Source organism: Lactuca saligna, chromosome 2 (assembly GCF_052625555.1).
Source record: "Lactuca saligna cultivar CGN05327 chromosome 2, ASM5262555v1, whole genome shotgun sequence".
In the NCBI taxonomy this organism is placed as follows: Eukaryota; Viridiplantae; Streptophyta; class Magnoliopsida; order Asterales; family Asteraceae; genus Lactuca; species Lactuca saligna.
Genome location: NC_136418.1, coordinates 177,654,262 through 177,667,418, shown reverse-complemented (window position 1 = coordinate 177,667,418; position 13,157 = coordinate 177,654,262).

The window sequence follows — 13,157 nt, the reverse complement described above, 5'->3', positions numbered from 1 at the left end:
TATGCGAACTAGACATGGTTCTATATGTGTTAAGATGTATTTACATGATAATAATAATAATAGAAGTATTATAAATGAGAAGATAAATGTATGTTAACACTGAATACTCTATATAAAATATTACACTAAATTAGGATAACGTTGCAGAAACAGAGTTGGTATTGAAAGTTGATTATAAACATTGTAGGCTTGCCTAGTGATGAAATAAGACTTAAAAGAGATGCTTAGTTCAATTAATTTAGGATATTGTGTAGCATCTTATTAAGGGTACGTGATGCTTTCTAAGTACCAAGTCTTTTTCAAAGCTCTGTATCTCAGGTGCTGCTTGTGTTGGAGTATTATTATGTTTTAGGGTACGAGTCCTACTCATACCAGGGTACTATAATGTGTCGGAAGTACTATCATGTACAAAGTCCTTTTTGACACTATCATGTGATGGAGTACGAGAGTGTACGGAAGCACTTTAGTAGTATTTCCTCATACCTTTTCTTTTGATGAGATTTGTGTGTCAGCTTTTCCTTTCACAAAGTCATTGAGGGAACTTTGTAGACTGCTTAATAGAGTGTGTCAGTAATAGAGCACTACTAGGTATGTCTGATGTTGTATCGCCGAATAGGGTGAGTATGGGCATAAAATACCCCACGATGTCAGACCACTGCTAGACACAGTTATCTAGATAACCACCCCTGACTTAATTGTCTTGTGGTTTTTTTTATGAATGGAGGTTCATGGTGAAACTTATTCCATTCCCCTCATTTGATGTATTTATTGATCCTCGTTTGCTGCCAAGGTATTTCCGAAGTAGCGTTGTCAGTTTATTGTTCATATTAATCATTTAGGCTAGATCTTATAAGATTGTTGTATAGGATCAGTGGAGTGAGTTTTGTATGATACAAGTGTTCGATTTAGGTAATATTTCCAAACTCGTTTGATATTGACAAAGTTACAAGAAAATGGTGTTTCTATTCGTGCAAGCAACCGACTCAATGAAGTTGAGACATGTAAATGAGGGTTTCAATAATTCATGTGATTGGTTATCATAAGAGGATATTATCTTAGTGTGCCTTGAGTATATATTGGAAAGTATATCCATTAGAAGAGAGACTCGTCATCCCACCAAGGATGAGATCCTTGCGCTGGTAATCGATCTTGATGACTTCAACATGTATCATCTCATTTAGTATTTAATTTATTTTTAATTTGTATTTTGTGATCTATAACATGAATTTGCTTTTCCGTCAGAGATACCCATAGGAGAGAAAGCATTATTGGAGTCCACTTACAAACAAATGAATATTACATTTAAGAAATTTAAAGGGGATATTCATTGTGCCTATGAAAGAAAACGCCAGATGCCCACTTCAATCCTCCTGGGGATTGTAAAACCCGGTTCCCGATACGTATTTTAAATTTAAGTAATTGCATGTTTTACACTGGGACTTGACAAGTTTAAGGCCCAGCTCGTCGTGTAGATTGGATTATAGATGAAGGCTCTTACTAACCTACTCGACGAGTCGGGATCCCGACTCGACAAGTAGGGATGCATGGATGAAACCCTAATATTTAGGGTTTGCACCTTATTTAAACACCTTATCTAGTACCATTTCAGCTTCCATCGTCTCTCACAGTCCAGAAAATCCCTAACTCAAAACCCTAAAGCATTTGGAGTGTCCTTGAGCCATTTTTGTGTGTTTTTGGTTGATTGAAGCTTGGAGAAAGAAGTGGAAGCTTGGGGTTCTAGAAGAAGCAAGTAGATCCATAGATTTTGCTTCATTCCAGCTTATTCAAGGTAAAAAGCTTCAACCTTGACTTCTCATTTGATAGATCTTCTTTAGGGATTGAATCTTGTAATTTTTGGGGCATTTCTAACTCACCTTCAGGTTTAGAGCGTAATGTAAAGTGTTGACTTCAGATCTGGAACCTTGGAGGGTTCTCATGACATAAAGATACCAACTTTTTTGCTATAAGAGTCCCATGCATCATATAAACCTCATTTTAGGGCCATTTGAACCAAATACCACATGTATGAATGTCAAGTTTGTAGCTTTACGTGTAATATGGACCCTAGGAGGTCAGATCTATGTTTTGGATGCATTAAGACCATCTGAAATCGACTGAATAGTTTTGGACATAGAGGGACTTGACGATTCGCTTATACGACTCAGCTAGTCAGGTCGCATTTTCCCCCAAACTCCTTCTGATATCGAGTAGTGTGTTGAGTTGGAAGAAGATTCGTCCAGTTGGGTTCGGTGTGGACATGAAGATCAACATACTCGACAAGTTCAAGGATGAACTCGGAGAGTTCAAGGAATTATCCTAGTTATATGAAGAAGAACTCGACAAGTTCAATAAGAACTCGGCGAGTCAAGGACTAAACACTTTAACTCGGATGAAGATGAACTCAATGAGTTCAAGGATGAACTCGGCGAGTCAATGTAGAAGGTCCCAACTTTGTTAAAGGAGAACTCGGCGAGCTCTTGCAAGACTCGACGAGTAGGATCAAAGTTCTAGTGTTTTGTGAGTTATGGAACTCGACGACTTGGTGGACCAACTTGGCGAGTTGAGTCAACCATATGTTGACTTTGACCCAAAAGTTGACTTTGACTAGGTTGTTGACCTTGACTTTGACCTTGACCTGAGTTGACTCCTGAAAGGTTAAGAGTATGTAATGGTAATAAAGGAAGGTTGTTATGTGCACGAGTTTGAGAGGAGTTGATCTGTACACCGAGGACAGTTCAAATACTATACAACTTTGAGGTGAGTTACTTCCAGTAGCAGTGGGACTAAGGCACTAAGGTCGGCCCACTAGTAAGAGATTATAGTAGAGATGATTGTCTTTGTGATAATTATCTGGTATGTTGCTATCTGTTATGATTATGTGCTAGGATGCTATATGTGTTAGTAAAGGAATCTGGCATTAATCACTTAATGGAGAAAGTGCTTAATCTGGTTGTACATTGGGCGTAACCTGGTGTACGCCGCGCGTAGTCCCAAATCCCAATACGCCGCATGTACCAGGATGGTATGCCGAGCATACGCAATGCAGATGGGCCAAATCTATTTTGGGCCTTTGAGCTATTTGGGCCTCATGGGATTATTGGGCATAGTGTATTTTGTGAATTATGGACTATTTTATCTATTATGGCCATTAATTTATTGGTTAGCCTTATTGGGCCAAGAGGCCCATTAGTAATTTTAGGCTTGGATTTTGGGCCCAATAGCAAGGGAAGGATGATTGGGCCTCATGGATAGGTTTGGAGTTTAGGTTTTCCTTTGACCAATCTAAGGTCCTAACATTGATTAATATTATTATTCAGTTCGGGAGGTTTCGTACCGTTAGAAGAGCAGCTTTCGTATTCGGCAGACAGAGGTGAGTCTTCTCACCATACCAATGGGTCTAAGGCTCCAAGGTCGGTCTATTATGTGACCATGATATATGTATTAGTTATTATGTGTTGGATATGCTATATGACTGTGTGTTTTGTATGAAAGACCATGGGAGAGCCCATGACACTTTGATGTAAGACCATGAGGAGAGCCTATGGCTTTCCTATCAAAGACCATGGGAGAGCCCATGGCACATAGGTGAAAGACCATGTAGGGAGCCCATGGCATCCGGGAGTAAGACCCTAGGTATGAGCCCGAGGCATCCTTATCTATCGTATGCATACTTTATGTGATATGTATATAGCTTTAATTAGCTAACAGGATATAAGTATGTGCTTTGTGTGTGGTATGCTCTGGGGAAGTAACTAAGAATTTCCCTTATAGGTTGTTGATTTGTTTCAGGTACATCTGAGCTCGAGGACAAGGGCAAGGCATGATGATGCGACGTGCACTATATCTCTCTCTTTCACCGTTAGTGTTTGCGGACACTCTGATGATTTGAATAAGTTCTAATGAATCGTCGATTTTAAAACAATAATGTCAGGAACTCATGGTTTTCACAAGAAAATGGTTTACTAAAGGTTAAAGTAAAATGTTTTGAGAAAGAACAAGGTGTGTGATGTGCTCGACCGTATGGGCTCAAGTAATATTTTCCCCAATAATACCCATACATTTATGTTAGGATATGATATGATTATGAGAATTGCATGCTAGATTAGGGCTAAGGATCTAGGAAGGATGCCTTTTACGCCTACTGTATGTGTATGAGAACTGCATGCTAGATTAGGGATAAGGATCTAGGAAGATGCCTGATATGCCTGTTGTATGTGCTTATTGAGTTGCATGATAGTACTAATTAGTCAGTGATATGATAGCCTGGACAGGATATGTATGGTTCAGGTTACTCGATGCCCGAATGCTACTTGCATCGTGCCATTAGGAGTTCTAGTTATCTTTAATTAACTAGTAAACGAATACGTTATGTTACATATTATGAGGACTAAATAATTTCAGAAGGTTAGGTTTAGCCCTATTTCGCAGATCTCATCTGAGTCTAATCATTGTAGGGAGAGACCTCTCATTCAAAGAATTATATGGTCTTAGTAATATGTAATAGTATTCGCGAGCTAGTTAGGGAGAGATGACATGGACTTCTTATGCAACTGATGGCGAAGAGTGGGTTGGAGAGTTACCCTAGGGTAAGCCTATGATGAGATTAGAGCAGCGAGCTATAGCAGTAGAAGGGACTTGCTGAAGTCGAAGCAATCTTTGAGGAAAGTACGGATAGATGTGGAAGGTAGTATGGGCCCATACTACTGAATGCATAGGATTCAAACTCGAATCAAGGAGGACCGAGATAGAACCAGGTAACTTGTAGAGTGATTGAGACCTCTCGATATTTTGTATGACCCTAATAATTGTATGTTTTATTTTAGAATGGTGATGATTACGTGTCACAGAGCAGGAGGGTTGGGATCAGGATCAGGATCAGGTACAGGTTCGGGATCCGAACCAGTTGATGAGAGACTGAGCAAGTTCATCGCGTTAGAGATCACGAGAGTCATCCTTGAGGCGACCCCAGTGCTTTTCGGGTCGATCAAGGAGGTAATTGTCGAGTTGATAGAGGATCACCTCAGGATGTTCAGGAGCGATATGGCATCTGGCCAGGCACGGAAACGCACACTCTGCTTCAAAGACTTCAGGGGATGTGGTGCACTAGACTTTCATGGGGTGAAGGACCCCATTGCTACAAGGATATGGATTGCAGACATGGAGTCTGCCCAGTTGATGAGCTTCTGCCTCGAGGGGTCGAAGGTCCAGTATGCTACGGGATGTGTAGCTCCTAGTTCCTGGTATGTATTTTAATCTAAGTATTTTTGCATTTTTAGCTGGAACTCGGCGAATTGTAGGCCCGACTCACCGAGTACAGACGAGATATTGAGCACGTTTAAGTTGGCGACTCGGCGAGTCCGCCAGTCTGGAAGAAACCCTAGATCCACGGGTTTTTCACCCTATTTAAGCCATGTTATGAGCCCCAAACTCGCCTCCTTCACCCTCAGAGCATCATTTAGCAAACCCTAACCATTCCTTGAGCATTTTGAGCATTTCTTATGTGAATCTTGAAGTTTTGAAGAGAAGAAGGAAGCTTAATCCAAAGGAGTAGAAGGAGATCAAGATCTTGCACCCACTACAGAGTTTATTGAGGTACTAATCGGATTCCTTCTGTTTCTATGATTGATTCTCCATTATAAATCACATTTAGGCCATTTTATCCATTTCTTAGCTTGATTATAGTAGAGAGCTCGCATTGGGTTGAATAGCCTTCAGATCTAGCCATGTTTCAGTTCCAAAAACTTAGATCTAACACCTTTATGGAGCCATTTTGCATGAAAGCCTTAGATCTACTCTTTTAAGTGCCTTTTAAGCCTTTAAATTCCTTTTCATGCATATATACACGTAAAGTTGGAAACTTTATGTGGTAACCAAGCCTTAAGAACCCAGATCTATAAATTGTATGCACTGGTTTTGAGCAGAATCAATTGTTTAGAAGTTGCATGCAACCGACTCGGCGAGTCGAGTCGCGAGTTCTCGAGTTTTCCCCTTTCATGTATTATGCTGAGTGGAACCAGTGAGTTATAGGTGGACTCAGTGAGTCGGAGATCGGACTCATTCATGGAGGGACTCGGTGAGTCAATGCTCTGACTCGGCGAGTCCAAGGCAATCTTCATATCTCAAGAACAGACTCCGCGAATTATTCATACAACTCAGCGAGTCACAGTCGGAGTGTTCATATGTTGAAGGAGGACTCGAAGAGTTGTTCATACAACTCGGCGAGTCGGATGCAGATTGACTAAGTGTTAGTATCAAAGAGGAACTCATCGAGTCTATGCTAAACTCGATGAGTAGTAACGAGCAGAATTGAGAAATGAGAGTAGGGACTCGATGAGTTGTGGCCCAACTCGATGAGTCAGGTCAACTGTATGTTGACTTTGACCAAGAGGTTGATTTTGACCAGGGGTAAAATAGTCATTTTACCCTCAGTATAGTTATCAGTATTTGATTGAGTGTACTTATGGAAATTGTAGTCGGGGAGATACCGGAGCAGTAGCAGATAGATTCCAGAGTAGTTCATTCAGTAGCCAGACTACGAGGTGAGTTTTCCTTCCAGTAGGAACGGGTCTACGACCATAATGTTGGCCCGTTTAGTTAGCAGTAGTTCCGGACCTCGGTTTGATGCAGTAGTTAGATTGCTTGATGTCTTTGTGATTCAAGCATGTTTTGTGTTATGTTTTCCGGACTTCGATCCGATGCAGTATGCAGTATATGTGCTTATGCTAGTTGATATGTTTATGCTATGCTATGTTATGCTCAGTCAGTTTCCGGACTTCGGTTCGATGCAGGGGACAAGGTCCCAGTCAGTTCCGGATTTCGGTCCGATGCAGTTAGTTCCAAACTTCGGTCTGATGCAGGGGACAAGGTCCCATTCAGTTCCGGACTTTGGTCCGATGTAGTTTTCGGACTTCGATTCGATGTAGAGGGCAAGGCCCTGGTTTGTTCTGGACTTCGGTCCGATGCAATTTCCGAACTTCGGTCTGATGCAGTGGGGAAGGCCCAGTATGTGTTTATATGTTATTGTATGGTATGTGGTAGTTTGGGGGAGCTCACAAAGCTTCGTGCTTACAGTTTCAGTTTTGGTTTCAGGTACTTCCGCAAGTAAAGGGAAGAGCTCGGGATGATGGCATCGCACACACCACAACTTCGATTTTTGTCCTGGGAATTGATTTAGCTTTTCATAGATATGATTTGATACAGTCTTGATACAGTGTTCTCGTGATACTTTGTTATGGTTTTAAGATATTGACGTATGGGTTTTTATTTTATGATATTGATATGATGGTTTTAGTAATTATTAAACAAAAAATTTTGGGGTCGTATTTTGGGATGTTATAGGATGTTTGAGAGACAGAGCCAAAGATTGGTGGGAGTCAATTGGTGACTCTTTGGGAGCCTCGGCCATTGAGGCTATGACTTGGTCAGAGATTATGGCCTAGTTTGGGGCAGAGTTCGTGCCGTCCATGAAGCTCCAGCAGCTGGCCAGGGAGTTCCTCGACATGAGACAGACAACAGAGACAGTGGCGGAGATTACCGGCAAGTTCTGTGAGAGGGCCTTGTTGGTGCCTCGGTATGTAGGAGATGAGGAGATGTAGAAGACCCCCTATCATGACATGTTGAGAGCCGATATTCAGGATCATGTCAACTACTCGGCATGCCCGACTCTGGATTCTATGATTTCCAGGGCGAGGGAGAGGGAGATTGACTTGGATCACATCAGGAAGAGGAAGGAGGAAGAGGGGCAGGTGACAGGGGTTTCAGTGAAGAAAGCCAAGGGATTCGACTCTAGGTCGAAGGGTCAGCAGGGCCGGAGCCGCTGTGGGAAATGTGGCAGGTCACATGAGGGAGTTTGCTGCACTAGGACGGGATCAAGCTGCTACAAATATGGCAAGACTGGCACTTTGGTAGGGATTGTACTGCCCCTACCCCCACCATTCAGACATCAGACCTGATTTACTTCCATTTCAATCATAAGGGCCATAAAAAGGCCAACTGCCCTAGATTTACAGCAGCAGAAGCGCCTGTGGTGGCACCAGCTCCAACTACCCTGTGAATTACTGATGGCCGGCAGGGAAAAACAGAGGCTCCAGTGGTGAGAGCCGAGCTTTCCAGCTGACTACCGAGGAGGCATACGCCGCACCCAATGTGGTGACGGGTATGATTCCTTCTCCTTAGTTCTTATATGTCATTTATGATATTTATGTGCCATGTTATGTGTTTTGTTTAGGATCGTTCCATGTGAACTGTATTCCGGTTCTAGTGTTATTTGATTGAGGGACTACCTGATCATTTGTCTCTCTTGCCCTTAGCAAGAGGTTTCCTGAGTCCTCGGGCATGTTGGATTGCCCTTTAGAGGTCGAGATTGCCGACGACCAATCAGTGCGAGCATCAGAGGTTCTAGAATTTATGTTCTGAGGATATATGAGGAGTGCTACCTGGTAGAATTGGTTCCCATTCTGTTACGTGGAAACAAGGTTATTATAGGCACGAATTGGTTGAGCCCCAATGGGGCAGTAATAAACTGCGCGCAGCAGTTGGTTTGGGTCAGGACCCCAAGTGGGGGAGAGCTAGTGATTCAGGGCGAGAGGCCACAACGTGAACTGGCTTTATGTTCAGCAACGAGAGCTAGGCACTACCTCCAGCAGGGTTGCGCAAGGTATGTCGCCGATGTCATGGATACCCGTGAGGCGGGTAAGGCGATGATGAGTGATGTACCAGTGGTGCGAGAGTACACGGATGTATTCTCAGAGGAGTTATCTGGGATACCTTCGGAGAGACAGGTAGAGTTCTGGATCAAACTGGTTCCTAGTGCGGATTTGATAGCCAAGGCACCATATCGGTTGGCTCCTCCTGAGATGCATGAGTTGTCTACACAGATGCATGAGTTGTTAGACAAGGGGTTCATTAGACCGAGCAGTTCACCCTGGGGAGACCCGATCCTGTTTGTGAAGAAGAAGAACGCATCGCATTGGATGTGTATAGATTACCGAGAGCTGAACAAGGTAATGGTGAAGAACCGCTACCCACTCCCGAGGATTGATGATCTCTTCGATCAGCTACATGGGGCATCTTGGTTTTCCAAAATAGATTTGCGGTCAGGCTACCATCGGATAAGGGTCAGATACAAGGATGTACAGAAGACAGCGTTTCAGACTCGCTACGGCCACTATGAGTTCGTGGTGATACCCTTCGGGATCACCAATGCTCCTTCCGCGTTCATGGACCTCATGAACCGTGTATGCAGACCGATGTTGGATCGGTCTATGATAGTTTTCATTGATGATATATTCGTTTACTCTAAGATGCAGTAGAAGCATGAGGAGCAATTGCAAGAGGTTTTGGATACTCTGAGGAGGGAGATCTTGTACGCCAAGTTCTCCAAGTGTGAGTTCTGGTTACACAAGGTGCAGTTTCTTGGGCACCTTGTCTACTAGAGCAGTATTCTGGTCAACCCTGCCAAAGTAGAGGTCGTGATGAGATTGGAGGTTCTGAAGTCTCCATCTGAGATTTGGAGTTTCCTGGGATTGTCGGGCTGTTACCGGAGATTCATTCAAGACTTCTCCAAGATAGTCGTACCCTTGACCCGGTTAACAAAGAAAGTCATGGTCTTTCGTTGGGAGCCTGAAGTAGGTAGCGTTCGAGACTTTAAGGAAGAGGATATGCGAGGCTTCGATCCTCGCCCTGCCAGAGGGCATGGAGGATTGTGTGGTGTACTGTGATGTGTCCATTTCAGGTTTGAGTGCGGTATTGATGCAGAGAGGGTATGTTATCGCCTATGCCTCGAGGCAGCTGAAGCCTCACGAGGCGAACTATCCTACGCACGATTTGGATTTGGGGGTGGTTGTCTTTGCCCTCAAGATTTGGTGACACTACCTCTATGGGGTCCGATGTATAATTTACACGGACCAAAAGAGTTTGAGGTACCTCATATATCAACCGAATTTGAACATGAGGCAGCGTCGGTGGCTAGACGTGGTGAAGGATTATGATTGTGAGATCCTCTACCACCCGGGGAAGTCCAACGTTGTGACTGATTCACTTAGTCGTAAGACAGACCTGATCATAGACATTTGCTTGAGGATGACGGTAGTGACTCTGCTCTTGGAGCAGATCCGAGAGGCGTAGGTTGAGGGTTTGAAGGAGGAGCGCCGAAAGTGCGGGTTGGTGACCCTGCACAGGAAAGTTTGGGTGTCGTATTGGGGTGGAGTGCAGCTGATTTTAATGGATGAGGCCCACAAATCCAGGTTTTCTATCCATCCTGGGGCATCAAAGATGTACAGAGATCTTTGTCCTGATTATTGGTGGTCTTGCATGAAGTCGGATGTAGCCTAGTACGTCGAGAGGTGCCTGACCTGCAGGAAGGTCAAGGTAGAGCACCAGCGGCCTCACAGAAAGACACAGCCGTTGGACTCCCCATGTGGAAATGGGAAAATATTACTATGGAGTTAATCACAAAGCTTCCCAGGACCGTGCGGTGAGTGGATTCGATTTTGGGTCATCGTGGATCGATTGACCAAGAGTGTCCATTTCATTCCGATCCAGGAGAGCATTTCGGCCGAGAAGTTGGCCGACATTTACATTCGAGAGGTAGTAGCACAACACGGAGTTCCAATCTCTATGGTTTCTGACAGAGACGTGTGGTTCACTTCCAGATTCTGGAAGAAGTTTCACGACGAGTTGGGGACTCGTCTGCACTTTAGCACCACTTTTTACCCGCAGACGGATGATCAGATCGAGCAGACCATCTAGCCATTGAAGGATATGCTACGGGCATACGTTTTAGACTTCGGTGGTAGCCGGGATACCTACCTTCCTTTGGCAGAGTTTTCCTACAACAATAGCTATCACGTGAGTATTGACCGTCCTCCCTTCGAGATGTTATATGGGAGGAAGTGCAGGACCCCAATATGTTGGGGTGAGGTTGGACAGATGGTCATGGGGAGTACTGAAGTGGTACTCAAGACGACGGAGAGGATCCAGCAGGTTCAGAGTAGGCTTCAGACTGCTCAGAGTCGGTAGAAAAGTTATGCCGACAAACGTCGTTCGGACCTGGAGTTCTAGGTCGGGGATATAGTCCTCCTGAAGGTGTCACCTTGGAAAGGTGTCATCCGGTTCAGGAAGCGGGGCAAGTTGGGCCCCAAATACATCGGTCTTTTCAGGGTTGCAGCTCGGGTGGACAAGGTGGCATATAGGCTGGATCTGCTAGCCGAATATAGCCAGATTCACAGTACCTTTAACGTCTCCTAGCTACAGAAGTGTCTGGTCGATGACTCCGCGGTGGTGCCTTTAAAGGACATTTAGGTGAATGACAGCCTGAACTACATTAAGCGACTAGTAGCTATCCTCAATAGGAAGTCGAAGGACCTGAGGAACAAGAGGGTGGAGATGGTAAATGTAAAATGGCAGCACTGCAAGGGCTCGAAATGGACTTGGGAGCCAGAGGACGAGATGAGGGAGCACTACCCCAAGCTTTTTCTGGATGAAGCAGCAGACTTCAAGGACGAAATTTGAAATAAGTAGTGGAGAGTTGTAACACCCGGTTCCCGGTACGTATTTTAAATTTAAGTAATTGCATGTTTTACACTGGGACTCGACGAGATGGAGTCCCAACTCGTCTCGTAGACTGGATTATGGACGCAGGTTCTTAGTAACCTAATCGACGAGTCGGGATCCCAACTCGACGAGAATGGCTGCCTAGATGAAACCTTAATATTTAGGGTTTTTACCCTATTTAAATGCCTTATCTAGTCCCATTTCAGCCTCCATCATCTCTCACAATCCAGAAAAGCCCTAACTCAAAACTCTAAAGCATTTAGAGTGTCCTTGAGCCATTTTTGGGTGTTTTTGGTTGATTGAAGCTTGGAGTGGAAGCTTGGGGGTTGTAGAAGAAGCAAGTATATCTAAAGATTTTACTTCATTTCCAACTTATTCAAGGTAAAAAGCTTCAACCTTGACTTCTCATTTGTTAGATCTTCTTTAGGGATTGAATCTTGTAATTGTTGGGGCATTTCTAAGTCACCTTCGGGTTTAGAGCGTAATGTAAAGTGTTGACTTCATATCTGGAACCTTGGAGGGTTCTCATGACATAAAGATACCAACTTTTATGATATAAGAGTCCTATGCATCATATAAACCTCATTTTAGGGCCATTTGAACCAAATACCACATGTATGAACGTCAAGTTTGTAGCTTTACGTGTAATATGGACCCTAGGAGGTCAGATCTATGTTTTGGATGCATTAAGACCATCTGAAACCGACTGAATAGTTTTGGACATAGAGGGACTCGGCGAGTCGCTTATACGACTCAGCTAGTCAGGTCGTATTTTCCCCCAAACCCCTTCTGATATCGAGTAGTGTGTTGAGTTGGAAGAAGACTCGGCCAGTTGGGTTCGGTATGGACATGAAGATCAACATACTCGACAAGTTCAAGGATGAACTCGGAGAGTTCAAGGCATTATCCCAATTATATGAAGAAGAACTCGGCGAGTCAAGGACTAAACACTTTAACTCGGATGAAGATTAACTCAATGAGTTCAAGGATGAACTCGACGAGTCAATGTAGAAGGTCCCAACTTTGTTAAAGGAGAACCCGGTGAGCTCTTGCAAGACTCAACGAGTAGGATCGAAGTTCTAGTGCTCTGTGAGTTATGGAACTCGACGAGTTGGTGGACCAACTCGGTGAGTTGAGTCAACCAGATGTTGACTTTGACTCAAAAGTTGACTTTGACCAGGATGTTGACATTGACTTTGACTTTGACCTGAGTTGACTCTTGAAAGGGTTAAGAGTATGTAATGGTAATAAAGGAAGGTTGTTATGTGTAGGAGTTTGAGAAGAGTTGATCCCAGCGCCGAAGATAGTTCAGATACTACACGACTTTGAGGTGAGTTACCTTTTAATAGAAGTGGGCTAAGGCACCAAGGTCAGCCCACTAGTAAGAGATTATAGTAGAGATGATTGTCTTTGTGATAATTATCTGGTATGTTGCGATCTGTTATGATTATGTGCTAGGATGCTATATGTGTTAGTAGTAGTAGGGGAGGAATAGTCCCCAGTTACCGGTTGAAAAATACCGAAGGAGTAGACAGCACCCATGCATGCCTAGCTATATGTTCATGATACGTCATTATATGGTAGTGGTAAGGGTGAAATAGTCC